The sequence below is a fragment of the Cyprinus carpio genome, chromosome A18 (assembly GCF_018340385.1).
Source record: "Cyprinus carpio isolate SPL01 chromosome A18, ASM1834038v1, whole genome shotgun sequence".
NCBI classification, from domain to species: domain Eukaryota; kingdom Metazoa; phylum Chordata; class Actinopteri; order Cypriniformes; family Cyprinidae; genus Cyprinus; species Cyprinus carpio.
This window is the reverse complement of record NC_056589.1, coordinates 7,840,340-7,858,045: the sequence shown is the minus strand read 5'-3', so window position 1 is coordinate 7,858,045 and position 17,706 is coordinate 7,840,340. Positions and strand designations below refer to the sequence as shown.

The 17,706-nt window shown below is 34.1% G+C and overlaps 1 pseudogene; it reads right to left on the bottom strand.

Annotated features, from left to right (window-relative positions):
* Positions 1 to 472: 472 nt before the first annotated feature.
* Positions 473 to 17,413, bottom strand: LOC122148524 (annotated as a pseudogene).
* Between the last annotated feature and the right edge of the window lie 293 nt (positions 17,414 to 17,706).

The following is a 17,706-nucleotide window of genomic DNA, read 5'->3' as shown; positions in this document are numbered from 1 at the left end:
CCACCCGGCCCTCCTCCGGGGGAGGGAGAGGTGCCTTCACCATCCCCCAAAGAGCAGCTTCCTCCATTTCTGGGACAGCCGTCTCGGGGCCTCTTGCTCTTCCGCTCACCGCCAGGTTTGACGGGGGCCAGGATGGGTGGGGCGGCCTGCCTATGACCAGCTCCACGGCGACACTTACTGGAGGCTGCTGCAGATGCAGCGTGGGAGCGGAGGCGGACGCAGGGGGCCACCCTCGGCGATGAGCAGGCTGGGGTGCTGCGGCTGGGGGACGGGTGAATCAGCTGCAGCTGGATGTAATAATTGCATGCCTTGTTTAGTTTACACTCGAAGTAGATTGGTCTATCAAAGCGATATCCCAATTCGTCAGTCACCGACATGACGTCGAGAGTGACCTACTGAAATAATATTTTCAAAAATTGCATATACAAAGACAATCGTGTAAAACAGTGTCTTTCATCAAAAGCTGGTCAGATATTCAGATGCTGCGGGACGGTTGATTATCCACAGTGTTCACACAGTGTTTCATGTGTTTCTGGTGCTCTTGTGTCTGATGATCTTATAAGTGATCCAGTAGAAGATGTTGAAGGTGAGGAAGGCCAGAGGGAAGGTGGCGCATGAGACGGTGTCGATCCTCTTCGCTCGGTCAACAAACTTCTTCCGGTTCACATCTGTGTGCTTCAGGAAGGCCAGTGGAGGACTGGTTTTGAAAAGAGAAACCCTGAGCATGAAACCGGCTTTAATGAGCCTGCTTTTGTGACCTCTTTTTTTTTTTTTCTCTATCAAATCTTTTAGTAATCATCATAAATTATATATCATTTGAAAGCTCAGGAGCCCAAGATTCAACCGTTTTGAAATTGGACATTGCGTTACCATGGAAATTGTACTTTAAAATCTTTTGGCTGTCTCCTTCCCCTTAGTAGGCAGTGTCAAGTGTCATATTACAAAATACATTATGGTCTTTTAGAATCCAACCTTTTTATAATCTTGACAAAAAACATATCATTGGAAAGGTCAGAGTCTCGAAATTCCATATTTGGTAGTTATTTTGAGTAATATTTACAGAGAAATCTAGACATTTGTGACAGAAAAATGCATAAAAATATTCAATGGAGTTTGGATGACACTCGGTGGCTGTTTGTGGTATAACACCTAAATAATAGTTTTTTTTTCATATCAACTTCAAATTTGGAACATAACTTATTTCGACATAAGGCTTTAATTTTATACCAATTTTAGAGTAAAACATGTTATGTAAAATATTTAATATATATAAAATAAAAATTAGTATAGTGCATTTTCTTTACAATAAATTTAAACTTCTATAACTTTTTGATACTTCATTTTATTTATTTATATATTTATTTTATTCCACTTTTGCAATAATCTTCTGATTTTCTTCTTTAAAAAGAGACCAAAGTGTTCATAAATTGCAACAACTTAAGTTTGGATAGTGCACGTTCATGCCTATTTAAAAAAAATGGGGGGTGACAGTTAAGGGTTTAGTGCTGTATTTAAACAGATTGATATTTAAGTTTGATTTAATGGTAATGCTTTACATTTAATGACATTATTGCATTAGCAAACATGAACTTACTACACTGTAAATTTGTATACTGTACAAAATTTCACGTTTTATTCAATGTGTTACTGTTTCTTTGGAATTATAGAAGACTTGTAAAATAATACAAAAATCATATGCTCTAATTTTATTATTTTTATAATGTTTTTAATTGTGCTTTTTATGGTAATATTGGAGCTTGACAGTAAAATTCACCATCTACTTCAATTGTCATTTATATGTATGTATTTAAATTTTTTACATTTTATTTCTAAATGTAATATATTTATAAAATTAAAAATTAAATATTTTATTTTTTATTATTTTGACATCTTGATTAACATCTCCATTTGTGATGATGAGATATTTTTAATTATTGGATGATTTATTTCTAATAATTATGTTAATTATTATAAGCGTTTGCGATGCTGAAGTAAACAGTGGATTACTGAGTGATTTCTAATCGTCTCTGGTGTTAATGTCTCCTCGTCTGGATGATAAAGCTGATTGTTTTAGCTGCTGAGGATAATGCTGTCTGGATGTGATTCGTCCTCCGGCCTTCAAACTAAAGATGCTTGAACCCTGTAGAGCGGCGAAGACAAACAGCACCGCCATCCAGATATCTATAGCCTTCACATATGAAACCTGGGACACACGCAGCACACAATCAGACGGAGAAACACTATATATATATATATATATTATATATATATATATATATATATATATATATATATAGTCATTTTGGTTTTTATTATTATTATTAATTTATTTTTTAACTACAACATTTTAGTATATTGAAATAGTAACAGGTTGTCCAAAGAACATTTTAAACACAAATAAATCATTGAATCCTTTTTGGTTCACTGAAATGGACAGTGATTCAATGAACAGATTCAACTGATTGAACTTTATTTACAAATAAATATATCAAACTAAACAGCCTAAAAAAGCATGAACTTTCACTTGTTTTTACACACATCTGATGTACTGTAATGTATGTATTAAAGGGGCAATATGATGCTTTTTTAAAGATCATTATTTTGTGTATTTGGTGTAACTGAATATGTTGAATATGTTGCTTTAATGTTCAAAAAACACATTATTTTTCAAATACTGTACATTATTGTAGGTCCTCTATGCCTTGCCTCTCTCAAGCACGTCGTTTTCTACAAAGTCCCTCCTTCTGACAAGCGCAGTCTGCTCTGATTGGCCAACTGACTCATTGCATTGTGATTGGCCGAACACCACAAGCACTCGTCAGAAATGTAACGCCCCTTTCCATAATCGCGAGCTTCATCTTTCAAAATAAATGTAAAGACAGTTAATAATGTCCTTAGTTTTACCATCAGTTCAAGCCTGAAAGGGGAACAGAGTCACGTGACAGACACAGCGATGAAGCTCCTATGTGTCTGCAGTACACAAGCCACGGACGGTTAAGACAGCTTACTCCACTGTGATGTAACACTGTCTCTCTCTCTCTCTCTCTCTCTCTCACACACACACACACACACACACACACGATGCACAAAACTCCGCATTTGAACAGTCAATAGCAAATACTTTAATAACAAAACATACTTACAGTAGCTGATTCAGAATGACCTCCTCTCCAAGGTTCATGAAACGGTCGTCCATAAAATGCGTTGCTGTTCTGTTGTAAGTAATCTTAAAGATTCCTAAATGTATCTACTTTCAGAAGGCCAAATAAAGTGCTTTTGCTTTCTCCTAGATACACACAGCACCTCCCTGACATGACTGCTTCAACACTAACTGTGTTACTGAAACCACGCCTTCTTTCTTTGCGTGAACATTTGGGCGGCATTACGCAAATCTTCCCTCACAGTGACGTAGAGATGTGGGGGCGTGTTAGAACGAGGTGTTTTAGGAGGGCGTGGTTGACTCTTAACTTTTATAAAGAATATCTCTTTGGATTTGAGACTTTAGTCTTTGCAACTTTACAGATCTTCTTCATGCACCAAGAGCTTGTAACACTCCAAAGAGAAAGGAACAATTGAACTCGCATCATATGACCCCTTTAACTACTGATAATCATTATGCTTCTGATTATGATATCTACTGCGATCTAACGAGCGACAGACTGAATGAGTCACATGTGGAGAGAAAAGCCTTCAATAAATATAATAAAAAAATAAAAATAAAATATATATTATTGTTTTTGTTTTGATATAATATATATATATATATATATATATATATATATATATGAAATCTGAATCATTTGCCCAGGGCTAACAAAAAAAAAAAACTAAAACAAACAAACAAACAAACAAACAAAAACAAACAACATTTTTGATACTTGAAATAAAAAGAAGAAAAAACATTTTTATTTCAGCTAGTTACCAAGACAACATTTATCATCTTTGTTTCTTTGTTTAGTTTAAACAAAAATAGCTAATATCAAAAATAACTATTATTAATAAAAAATAATAAAAACTATTCAGACATTTAAAAAAGAAAACAATAAAAATAACAAAAACACAATGTGTCATTAATTGAAATAGAGCTGAAATAAAATAAATATAATTAATAAGTAAAAAAAAAAAAAAATTCTAAAGAGAAATATAAAGAAATCCCTAAAAACTAATAAAAATGGCTAAAACAAAATTACTAAAATTTTAACTAACAAACATTAAAGTAAAAACTATATATATATATATATATATATATATAGATAGATAGATAGATAGATAGATAGATAGATAGATAGATAGATAGATAAAAATTAAAATAGTATACCAGCTATACTAAAATAACACTGAATCTGACCGGCCTAATTTTAACATTTCATTAATTGTTGATTATACAGAGATATATTTAGTTTAGTTTTTTTGTTGTTATTGTTGTTTGCACTAAATGTCTTTGTTTTTGACCCTTATAATGAAATGTTGTGCTGTGCTATGTTGTAGTGGCATGACCTTTGACCTCTGACCTCTGACCTTGGGCAGCAAGGCTTGTGAGCCGGAGCTCTGTGTGGTCATGGTGAGGACGGTGGTGATGCCGAGCGCGACCTGAGCCGGAGCCGTGCCCATGTGGATCCAGAAGGAGACCCAGGGGAGGATGATGATGAGGAGGCTGGGGATGTACATCTGGATCAGATAATAACCCATCTGCTGCTCCAGCAGGAACTTCACCTCAATGCACGTGAACTTCCCTGAACACACACACACACACACGTCTACAGCTTCAGAAAGACTAGATGTAGGTGGGGTTTCTCTTCAGTAGAACAGAAAAGAAGATTTTGGTGATTCATACAATTCAAGTCAATGGCTGCCGTCACTCTGAGAGTCAATGCAAGCACATACAGGCAAGACTAAATTAATACTCGTGGCTCCTGACGATATATTGGGGTTTTATGAAGCGAAACGATTAGTCTGTGCAAGAAACTGAACATTATTTATGACGTTATTACTGTAATCCAGAGCCTCAGGGAAACGGGGAATACGATTATTTTCTGTGATCTGGTTCTTTCAGACGGTTTGAATCAGTGAACTGATTCAGTTCACTAGTTCATTTACTTTATGTAATCACACAGTGACGTGATTCATTCATCATTTGATCAGATACGCTGCTATTTTGGCTCATTTGGAGTCGCAGTGACTGTCAAGGAGTTTTGATTGAGTAATTTGTAGATCTGTGCTGCTCGAGCCGCGAACTGGTTCATCTAGTTCACTAAAAAGAACCGGTTCAAAAGAATGATTCGTTCAGAAACTGAACCGTTTCCTTGAGGATCTGGATTACAGGTAATAATGTTGTAAATAATGTTCAGTTTCTTGCACAGACTGATTGTTTCGCTTCATAAGACTTCAATATATCATCAGGAGCCACAGGGATTCATTTTGAGTTGCCTGATGTGCTTTTTTGACTCTTAAAGTGATGGTAGCCATTTACATGCACTTTATGGATCATCAAGGAGCAGAGTTTCAGCTTAAAATCTGAGGAAACTGTTGCAAAAAAGGCCTAATATCAACTGATTTGATGCTGAGTTCAAAAATATCTCGCGTCTGGAGAAACAACATAGCCTATCCTACGATACATCTCTCTACATACATCTATAGCCACTCACGCACTGTGCTGCTACTCTGCAGCGTTGCCGACCCCAACCAGACTAAAATAGTCCGAATATAAACACTTATTATAGGTGTACTGTAGTGATTCAGGATAAGACAAAAACACGGTTTAGAAAATGGATTCATGATGTACTCGCTCATTATATATATTTTTTACATTTTCAACACAAAACAACACTGTGGCACAGCCCTGCGCTGATTGGACCAGAAGAGCCGGGAGCGGTGGATTTTGTTTATATTGGAGAGAAGTAGCTCCGGCTACAATGTTCTTCCGCCAGACGCAAGCCCCCAAAAGTTACCGACTGCATCTCTAAAAAAAAAACAAACGTAACTGAAATAAAACAAAATATAAAACTATAAAAGTTTAATATAAAAAATATGTAATAAAATAACTAAAACTAAAATAAAAATTAGTAAAAATAATATAGACATTTTAGAAACAACACAATTAAAATTAGAAACAATCAAAAACAAAACTATAAAAATATCCAAAACTAAAAATACTAAAAACTGAACTATAACAAAAATACTTAAACTTTTAAAATGAACAAGAACTTTTTTTAATTAAAATTACAAGCACTGAAATCTACTTCAATAAAACTAACAATAACAAACATAATATAAAACGGAATCTTCCTAAAAACAGTAATTTAAAAATATTATAATAAACTATATAATAAAAATAAATATGGCTTCCGGTCCATTTATATTGTATGCCTGCCTTTGTGCTTCTTATTGTATGTGTTAGTTCTCATTTCTGAATGTATTACCTTTCAGCTTTGATTTTTAATGGTTGGGCTCAGTTTTAGCAATGATCATTATTTACTCAATTTGAACTTTTTAAACTTCGCCCTTCCTAATTCAGTTTTCAGTTGTTTGTTTGAGCACTGTGATTTTTGGCATTTCTGTTTTTAATCTCCGTGTGTTATTTCAGCTATCACCTCAAATACAGCACAGTTTTTTTTTGGTTCAATAATTCAATGTGCTTTTTCATGTAATTTTTGTATTGTTAATATGCTTTTCTAATAATATTTAGCTTTTTTTTTTTTATATTTTTAGTAATTTTCAGTACTTGCCTTTGTTGCATTGCTTTAAGTTTGCGTTGATTAAATAATTTGTTTTGATTTCAGTTTTAGTTTTTACTAAACTTCATTTGAAATCTAATACGAGATACAAGTATTTCAGCTTAAATGACAAAGCAACATGAAATTTTTACTGAAATAAAAATTAAATGATGAAGCTGAAATAAAATATAAAAGCACATGGATAAAAAAAAAACTTAAAAAAAAACTTAAAATAAGTTTAATTTTTTCATCCAATATTTATATTCTAATTCAGCTTTCATGTAATTTTCATTTCAGTAAATTTGTGTTTGTAATTTTTTATTCTTTGTTTTTAATATTTCTATTTAGCTTTCATTTTAATTTTAGTTTTAGTTTCAGTAATTTGATGTGCTTGTCATTTTAATCTATTTTTATCTGTTTTAAGTGCAAACGCTTGCCTGATGAAATTTTTCAAATCTTTGAGGTGTGCCCTGGTTTACAGACCTCCGAAATTGAATAAGGACTTCATCCAAGAATTTTCTGACTTTTTGGCTTCTCTAGTGTTACGCTCTGATAGTCTTTTAATTTTGGGTGATTTTAATATTCATGTTTGTTGTCACTCCAAACCTCTGGTCAAAGAGTTTTCATGTCTTATGGACTCTCTTAATTTTATACAATAGAAGGGTCACACTTTGGATCTAGTGTTTTCACGTGGTTTTCCTGTGAATAATATTGAATTATGTGATGCTGTTATTTCTGATCACTGTCCAGTTCTTTTTGACTCTGTATTACCTTGTACTCTGACTAAATCCTATGACTTTCCACCACTGTTAAAAAAGCATAATCTTGATCAGCATGACCTAACTATAGACCCATTTCTAAATTATCTTTCATCTCAAAAGAGCTGGAAAAAGTTGTTTATTCTCAGATCTCATCTTACCTAAGTACTTTTAATATTTTTGACACATTTCAGTCTGGGTTTAGAGAATTTCATAGTACTGAATCTGCCCTCTTGAAGGTTACTAATGATATTTTACTTTCCCTTGATGACATGACATCCTTTTTCAAAGACTTGATCAGGTAGCTGGTTTCCAGGGATCTGTGCTGAATTGGTTTGCTTCCTACCTTAAGGACAGATATTTTCTGTGAATTTGTGGAATTGTTTCTCATCTCGGGCTCAAATCTCATATGGTGTTCCCCAGGCCTCTATTTTGGGTCCTCTTCTTTTCTCCTTATATATGCTTCCACTCGGTTATATTTTTCAGAAACATAATTTATCATATAATTTCTTTGCAGATGACACTCAACTTAACTGTTCTATGTCTAATCTGTTTGCATGTCTTCAGGACATTAAATGCTGGATGGACTTGAATTTTTTTTACAGTTAGATAATTATAATTATAAAACAATAATGGTTTTTGGTCCAACAACTGTGTCTTCTGGCACTGTCAAGCTGCTTGGCCCCCTGTCATCAAATGTACGTGACTGTGTTAGAAACCTTGGCGTTGTCTTTGATCCTACCTTGTCTTTTGATAAGCAGATCAGTGCTGTTGTGAAAAGCAGTTTCTTTCCATTAAAATCAATTGCTAGAATCAAGAGGATGCTTTTCATGAAGGAAGGTCAAGTTCCGTGTTGATTTTAAGATTTTGCTCTTTGTTTTTAAAGCTCTACAGGGCTGTGCTCCCCAGTATATTTGTAATCTTCTCATTCCACATTCCACCTCTAGATCTCTTCAGTCATCTAACCAATTTTCCTATCAGTCCCTCATTCACATTTTAAAACTAAAGGGAACAACCGGGGCTTTTGCTGTGGCAGCTCCTAGGCTCTGGAACAGTCTTCCCCTCCACATAAAATTTTCCCCTTCTACTTCTTTGTTTAAATCTTTGAAAACCTATTTTTATTCTGTATGTTTTAATTCTGTTAAAGGGAGTAAAATTTTATCTCCCCTTTTCTCTCTATATATAGAATATTTGTATATTTTTTTGTACAGCACTTTGATTGCAACTCCTGTTGTAAATAAACTAACTAAACTATTTTTAAATATTTCTATTAAGCTTTCATTTATTTTATTTTAGTTTCAGTAATTTGAGTACTTTAAGTTAAACTTAAAAGAAAACTGAAATAAAATAAGTTTAAATTTTTCATCTAATATATATATTTGTGTAATATATATATATATACAGTGAGTACGGAAAGTATTCAGACCCCCTTAAATTTTTCACTCTTTGTTATATTGTAGCCATTTGCTAAAATCATTTAAGTTCATTTTTTTTTCCCTCATTAATGTACACACAGCACCCCATATTGACAGAAAAACACAGAATTGTTGACATTTTTGCAGATTTATTAAAAAGAAAAACTGAAATATCACATGGTCCTAAGTATTAAAACCCTTTGCTGTGACACTCATATATTTTAACTCAGGTCTGTCCATTTTTTCACTGATCATGCCTTGAGATGGTTCTACACCTTCATTTGAGTCCAGCTGTGTTTGATTATACTGATTGGACTTGATTAGGAAAGCCACACACCTGTCTATATAAGACTTTACAGCGTCACAGTGCATGTCAGAGCAAGTGAGAATCATGGAGGTCAAAGGAACTGCCCTGAAAGCTCAGAGATAGAATTGTGGCAAGGCACAGGATCTGGCCAAGGTTACAGAAAAAAATTCTGCTGCACTTAAGGTTCCTAAGAACAACAGTGGCCTCCATAATCCTTAAATGGAAGACGTTTGGGACGACCAGACACCTTTCTAGAGCTGGCCGTCCGGCCAAACTGAGCTATCGGGGAGAGAGAGGAGCCTTGGTGAGAGAGGTAAGAAGAACCCAAAGATCACTGTGTGGCTGAGCTCCAGACGATGCCGACGGTCGGGAGATAGGAGAGAAAGTTGTAGAAAGTCAACCATCACGGCCATCCTCCATGTCAGTCGGGGCTTTATGGCAGAGTGGCCCGACGGAAGCCTCTCCTCAGTACAAGACACATGAAAAAAACACCTGAAGGACTCCAAGATGGATGAGACCAAGACAGAACTTTTTGGCCTTAATTCTAAGCGGTATGTGTGGAGAAAAACCGGCACTGCTCATCACCTGTCCAATACAGTCCCAACAGTGAAGCACGGTGGTGGCAGCATCATGCTGTGGGGGTGTTTCTTTTCAGCTGCAGGGACAGGACGACTGGTTGCAATCGAGGGAAAGATGAATGCGGCCAAGTACAGGGATATCCTGGACGAAAAACCTTCTCCAGAGTGCTCAGGACCTCAGACTGGGCCCGAAGGTTCACCTTCCAACAAGACAATGATCCTAAAGCACACAGCTAAAATAACGAAGGAGTGACTTCACAACAACTCCGTGACTGTTCTTGATATGGCCCAGCCAGAGCCTTGACTTAAAACCCAATTGAGCATCTCTGGAGAGACCTGAAAATGGATGGCCACCAACGTTTACCAATCCGAACCTGACAGAACTGGAGAGGATCTGCAAGGAGGGAATGGCAGAGAATCCCCAAATCCAGGTGTGAAAAACTTGTTGCATCTTCCCCAAAAAGACTCATGGCTGTATTAGATCAAAAGGGCTGCTTCTACTAAATACTGAGCAAAGGGTCTGAATACTTAGGACCCTGTGAGATATTTTTCAGTTTTCTTTTTTAATAAATGTGCAAAAAATGTCAACAATCCTATGTTTTTTTCGTGTCAATATGGGGTGCTGTGTGTACATTAATGAGGAAAAAATATGAACTTAAATGATTTTAGCAAATGGCTGCAATATAAGAAGAAGAGTGAAAAATTTAAGGGGGTTTGAATACTTTCCGTACCCACTGTATATATATATATATATAATTATATATCAGCTATATATATATATAATTATATATATATTACTAGTAATTTTTATTCATATTTCAAATATTTCTATTTAGCTTTAATTGTATGTGCTTTTGTAATTTTTATTCATATTTCAAATATTTCTATTTAGCTTTCATTTTAATTTTAGTTTTACATTAACATTTCAGTAATGTGCTATGCTGTTTTTAATCTTTTTTTATATTTCTATTTAGCATTTATTTTAATTGCTTTTTATATTGCTTTTGTGTGCTTTTGTCATTTTTTATTAGTTTTAAAATATTTCCTTTATTTTTATTTTAGTTTTAGCAATTTTAGTACTTCAAGTTAAAGTGTTTTATTTTATTGTACTTCAATTTTATTTCAGTTGCCAAGGCAACATTTCTAATCTAAGTTTTTAATTTTTACGTTTCATCTTTATTTGAGTTAATGAAATTGATTTTGAATTGTTTTAGTTGTAGTTAATAATAACAGACTCACACAACAGTAAACTGATGCCTCATTCTAATATATATATATATATATATCTTGAGCTTCAGGGAGGCGAGAGCTTTAATTGATAATGACTTCACTCTTTCTCTTGTGAATTGTTGATCGACGTTAGAACAGCTTTTATTTATTCTATGTTTTTAAATTTTTTTTTTTTTTTTTAATTTCAGTCATTTTGTTTTTAAATTTTTTTTTTAATGTTTTGTGCTATTATTTGGTTTGTGTTACTCTAAAACATTCATACTGTTTGATCAAATGAAACAAGTTAGTTTAAATAGATGGTTAAAAATATATAAATTTGCTTCAGCTTGATTCTGTAAAGCCTGACATGAAATAATAGTCAGAAAATCTTTTTTAAAAAACAGTTAATTGTACCCTTTTACCCTTTACATATATATATAAATTGAGTTTCATATTTAATGCATCATTCTTTTCTGGCTCATATAGTCTGATAGAGTGAGAATATTAAGGACAAAACAGCTTAGTTTTATTCAGAGACTCAAACTAAGCAAAAATATGCATTTGGTGCAGAGACTGATATTTCTATGATGAAATTTTGATGCTTGTAATGTAAATCACTGAGATCTTTATAACAGTACAGCAGATACATAATATGATATAAATATCAGTCTGTGCTCTATATCTCCAGTAATGTGTCTCAGTAAGATGAGATGTAAATGATCCAAACATATAATGCAGTGATTGAGAGATGAAGAAATAAAGGCTCCTCAGAAGATGTGAGATGTTTTGGAGGCTTGTGAAGATCATTCCTCCACTGAGGAACAGTGAAAGGTAAAGCTTCTGGAAACAAACGCTCCTCAAAAGATCCTGATGATCAGATTTGAGACTCTAAAACATGATTGATGGAGAATCAAGTAAAGCTGAGCTGCTTCAGTCCAGTAAGAGTTCATCTGGAGATATTACTGCAGTTATTCTGACCTTTACTTGATCAAAATCACTCAAGATTTGACACGTGAAGCTCCAGCTGAAGCTAGACGTTTGTACAATCACTGGATTAAAGACTCTGAACTATCAATCAGACAACAGAAGTCATGCAGTATGCGTATAGAGTTAATACGTCTTCATCTTCATACCTGATGCTGTACAGGACGGTCCCATCCTTGAAGATCCGCAGGAGCTTGTTCTCCGTCGTGACGTCGTGGAAGTTGGCTCCCTTCTCGTTGGCGAAGAACAGGTCTGGTTTCCAGATGGAGTCCAGCATGGACGGGTCCAGATCCAGAGAGGAGTCCGGATACTCGTTGTAGGCCAGACGAGGGTCGTTCCACTTCTGACGGAGGAAGATGTTCACCCTGTAGTCCTGAGACACACGATTGAACTCTCAGCTCACTCTTCAAATAAAGCTTTTTATCGCAAATCGATGGCTCCAAGAAGAGCCGCAAACACTTTATCAGGGCTGGTACTGAGACGAATTTCACGATTCGATACTATTAGTGACCCTTGAGCACAAAACCAGCCTCAAGTGTCAATTTTTTTTATAAATAATCTCTCCATTGATGTATGGTTTGTTAGGAGGACAATATTTGGCTGAGATACAACTATTTGAAAATCTGGAATCTGAGGGTGCAAAAAAATCTAAATATTGAGAAAATCATCTTTAAAGTTCTACTAACTTTATTATTCCTGGAAATATAATGTTATTTGAATTTTCATTTTTTAAAATCTAAGTACGTTAAAATGCCCTATTTTCTTGTTGTGATTAAAACGTAATTTAAATGTTATGAAGGTTAAGAAAATTATAACATTATAAACATTACTTTAAGCATGTTTTGTCCTGACATTTATATAACTTTTAAAAAAACATGCATTAAATATTGACGAACAGGTTCAGTAAAAATGTAATGAATATGTAATATAGTGCATATATTAATCAAAATGCTCTCTAGAGAGGTAAATATTGAGTTTAAGGACATCGAATGTCTCTTCTAAGGTAAATGTGACGTTAAAATAATGATTCGTTAAGTTTTCTTTATGCATCAAATGAAAACGGCAAAGATCGATTCTTGGGATTTAAGAATTGATTCAAATCAAGAAATCAATATTTTCATCCCAGCCCTGTTCTTTATAGTGAAAAAAAAGTTCTTTAGATTTTTTAAAATTTTCTTCTAAGAACTTTCTTTGAGGAAGCAAAAATGGATCTTCTGTAGCTTCGCTGTGAAAAACCCCTTTTGAAACCTTTATTTTTAAGAGTGTGTGAAGCAGACTGAACAAGTGTTCATAGTACTGGAATGAAATGATTTTCTGCCCTCAATGTCACCAGAACTGAAGTAATTTAGGTCATTTTTAGTTTTATGTTGACTTTAGAGCGACCACTGATACACAAAACACCCAAAAGATGCTTTATAGCTGAAAGAAACCCTTGATTTCAGACAGAAGATCAGCGGAGCTTCTGCTAAAATGAAGCTTTTGAGAGCATAAAAAACATTTTCATTAAGTAAAATAAAATAAAAGTGAACTCAATTAAAATAAAATATATTTCAAAGTTGCCAAGGCAGAATTTCTTATTTTCATTTAGTTTAACTTGAAGTACTAAAATAACCAACACTAAATAAACTATATAAAAAACTATAGACATATTAAAACCATGTCAGTTTTTAAAAATGTTAATTTGTTCAGTGAAATATGCATATATTATCTGTAATTTTTGTCATTTTAAGAGCTTTGGATCAAGGTTATTATTAAATAGTTATTAAATAGTTATTATTAAATTATTAAATAGTTATCTAAAACTAAAACCATAAAATAAACCGTAACTTAAATAAAATAACAACATTTTTCTATTTTATTTAGTTTAACTTGATATACTAAAATAGAAAAAAAACTAAAGACAAAAAAAAAAAAAAACAAAAAAAAAAAAAAAAAAAATTACTATAACTAAACTTAAAATAAAAACAAAATGAAAACAGATTCAAAATATTAATAAAAACTACAATAGTAAAATAACACACACCTGTTGTACTTTCATACACACAATATATTATATGCAGTAAGACTCCTTCTATACAGCCATAAAAAAACGAAGCATGCATTGCTGTAATTTTTCTGACGTGACTTCAGTTCATCATAACATGTATAGCAAAGCCATTCAGTGACTTTAGAAGCATTTCTGTGTGCTTTTGTTAAAAGTTTAGTTTGTGAAGTGACTGTAGAAATCCAAAGTCATTCACGGTCTTCATTAGATGAAGCTCTTTGAAAACAGTGTTGAATTAATAAATTAATGAGGCTTTTTGTTCCACTTGTTACAAGCAAATAATGGTGTAACAAAAAGATTCAGCCTATAGAAATCAAGCTAATTAACTGGCGAATATAAAGAAGCATAATTTATTGTAGCATAAATTTGTGTGTGTGCATGTGCATTTTTAAATGATTTACAGTATCTTATATATTAAATAGTATAACAATATATATAATATATAGTATAACATATATAATATTATAAATTGTATGAATGTATTTTAAAGTAATTTTTTATTTTTAAAATACATTTATATAATTTGTAATATTTTATCCATGAAAGATAATTTTTTTAATCTATTTTAAATCTATTTTATACATTTTATATCTATATTTATGTACTATATTTTATTTGTGTATTATATTTAATACCTTAAATGTAAACAAACACACACACATATGTATATTCTATTATATATATATATATATATATATACATATATATAAACATACATACACACACACACACACACACACACATAATTAACATATTTTTGAGGGTTTTTTTTATGCCGTAATATTATTGCAGTATATTATAGTATTTAGAAATAGTAAATCATCCAGATGCATTACATTAATTAAATTATATTAAAAAAAAGTAATAAAATATTAAATCATGAATTAGTGGTTTAAATGAGTGATTTTTGCATATATAGTATTTTCTAAAAAAAATTTAATGTAATTTTGTCCAAATTCATTAAGCTCTTGTCATATTTTGTATTCTCTGTGCAGTTCATTAGTATGATTGGTTGCTTAAAAACGATCATCAAAAACATGTAAACAAAATTAGCATTTGATCAAAGCAGTGTCTCTGTTGTTTGTGTTTAATATCCACACGAGATGCTTTCAGATTTTTGGGCGGCAGTGATATTCCTTCGGAAAGAAGAATGAGAGCTGACTCCAGATTTGGGAATTGTTTACGCCTGAAGCATCTCCAAACAGGCCTGCTAGCCAATCCTTTGCTGTTAGTCTCCGTTTGAATTATTAAAACAAAAGCTATTTAATGCGAGTGTGTGTAGAGCATTGAACGTCAAGGGAATGTTAAAGTACAACGTTAGTGGAAACGATCAGCTGTCACTGTAAACTTGCTTATTTCCAAATATAGCTGGGACTTTATTGTGGAATCGATTGAAAGTGTTGATTAGAGATTATTTGTAGCAGGAACAAATTGTAAGTTGTCAATTTCTCTTTTTAGCAAGACGTAATGACAAACACTTACCATAGTGGTCTCTGCCACTGAGCCGAAGCTGTTGATGAATATATTACACGTGACATTCACAGGAGGACCTTCACAGGAGAACAACATCATGTTAAACACCGAAGAATTCAGTAACTTTAGCATGTTAAGACTGAATTTATCATTCATGATGGGGTTGGTAAGATTTAGTCTCTCAGCAAGGCTGCGTTTATTTGATCACAAATACAGAATTTTTTTTTTAATATTTTTAGAATTTCAAATAACTGTTTTCTATGTGAATTTCTGTTCAAATGTAATGTATTTCTGTGATGTGCAGCTGTATTTTCAGCATCATTACTCCAGTCTTCAGTGTCACATGATCTTCAGAAATCATTCTAATATGATGATTGCCTGCTCAAGAAACATTTCTGATGTTTGTTTGTTGCCTTTAAATTTGGGTCTTATCCGTGCGTCGTAACCTGCCGTTCTCCCATCAGTGCGTCCAGGAAATCAGAGGAAGACATCGATGATGAAGATTCACGTCCGGACATTCCCTCGTACTCTTTTCCTGCCGTCATCCTGAAACACAGAGACGCAAGTGTGTCAATAAACAAGCGCTTATTTTGAGAATTTATTCTCAACATTCAATACAGTTATCATTTTTATAGCCATAAACTAACATTACCAGAATTTTACCACAACTGTTATTGGTAATGTAATAAAATAAGTGATTAACATCACTAGAATAGAATAAAGTAGAATAGAATTTATTTATCTGAAGAAAATATTTATTTTTTCGTTTCACATCATTGCACTTGAGAGACTAAAATGAGGCGGGGCTAGTTGTCACACTTTTACTCCACTAAACATTTTTTAGAGTGTGTTTATTTTAAAAAGTATTTTCTGTATGGACGCAAACCTTAAAATACGAGTTATTTTTGTTGTCCATAAAATACAAAGAAAAAACAGTTTAACACACACTGACTCTCATGGCGGGGCATGTTGTCACACTATTGACACAAATAAAAGAAACAGCAAAAATGTCATATTATAATGAATTAAATATTTGAGAGTTTCGATTCATTATATTCACTGTATGTACAGTAGTGACTCTTGTCTTCATGTATGTCAAGTGAGGCTTCATTTTACAAAAATATGACATTGGATGACACAAAATTAACCAAAAATATGCTAATTAAAATTGTTTTGAAGTAGATATTTGAAACCAACAAACAACCGATGCTTTTCGTGTCTTTTTGACTAAAACCTCACACACCTCGTGACAACTAACCCCAGTTTCCTCTCCCTAGAGAATTACAAAAACAGAATGGAATCTATGTTTATCTGCACGAATTCTAATTTTAATTCGAACTGACATTCTGATTTTCATCCGAGCGTTCTTTAATCGTCATGGCAACGCGCGTCAGGATCAGTGCGCTAGACGTTTGCGTTGCGAATATTGAGCTGTTTATAAGACTAAACAGGTGTTGCTTTAACAGCTGAAGACGCGAAGCACGTACCTGAAGTTGTGTATTTCTATCAAGCATGTGAGTAAAGTTGTGAGGAGTTTTACAGAAGGGCGAGTCATTCCTCCAGCTTCGCTCGCTCTCCCTCATCCCTCATGGGCTCAGAAACGCGCCCCGAGCGAACACCACTCGCGTTTTCTTCCGAACTAAAACACAGCCGGAGGTTTCCGCAGGTAAAGCCGAGCACACAAGCGCCACTTCAGCCCGGAGTCTCATGGTTCGGCTGTGTGAAACAAACCACACCGAGACGCCGCGGGTCCGCTGTTGCGCGTGCAGAAAATGCGCCGGGAAGCGGCTGCAATCATTCTGCTGTCGGCTCGGGTGCAGCGGGAACGGAACGCGCGATCGGAGATTACGAGTGCGATCCTGGCTGTCGTTAAGTGATGCGTTTTTCAGCGCGGGAGAAACAGACAGACGCTGGCTTGCGCGCCGGGTTCAGCACCTGGACAGCTCCGCGCCTCTCTGTGCGCATGCGCAACAATTCCGAAGTGGCGGATCGTGAGAGGATTCTTAATCTAAAATGTTGATTAGTGAGTTTTTAAGACTCTTTAACTTAGTTAGCAACTATGGTTTTGGGAAACGCACCCCAGGACAGTTGACAGACCACTGCTGCGTGTCGTCACGAAAGCTTATCATTTTCACTTGTTTTTAAGCCTTGCCACTTGCCAATTTAAACATTCAAAAGAGTTTAAAGCATTCAAACACAAGACGCGGAAAAGCTCAACTGAATAG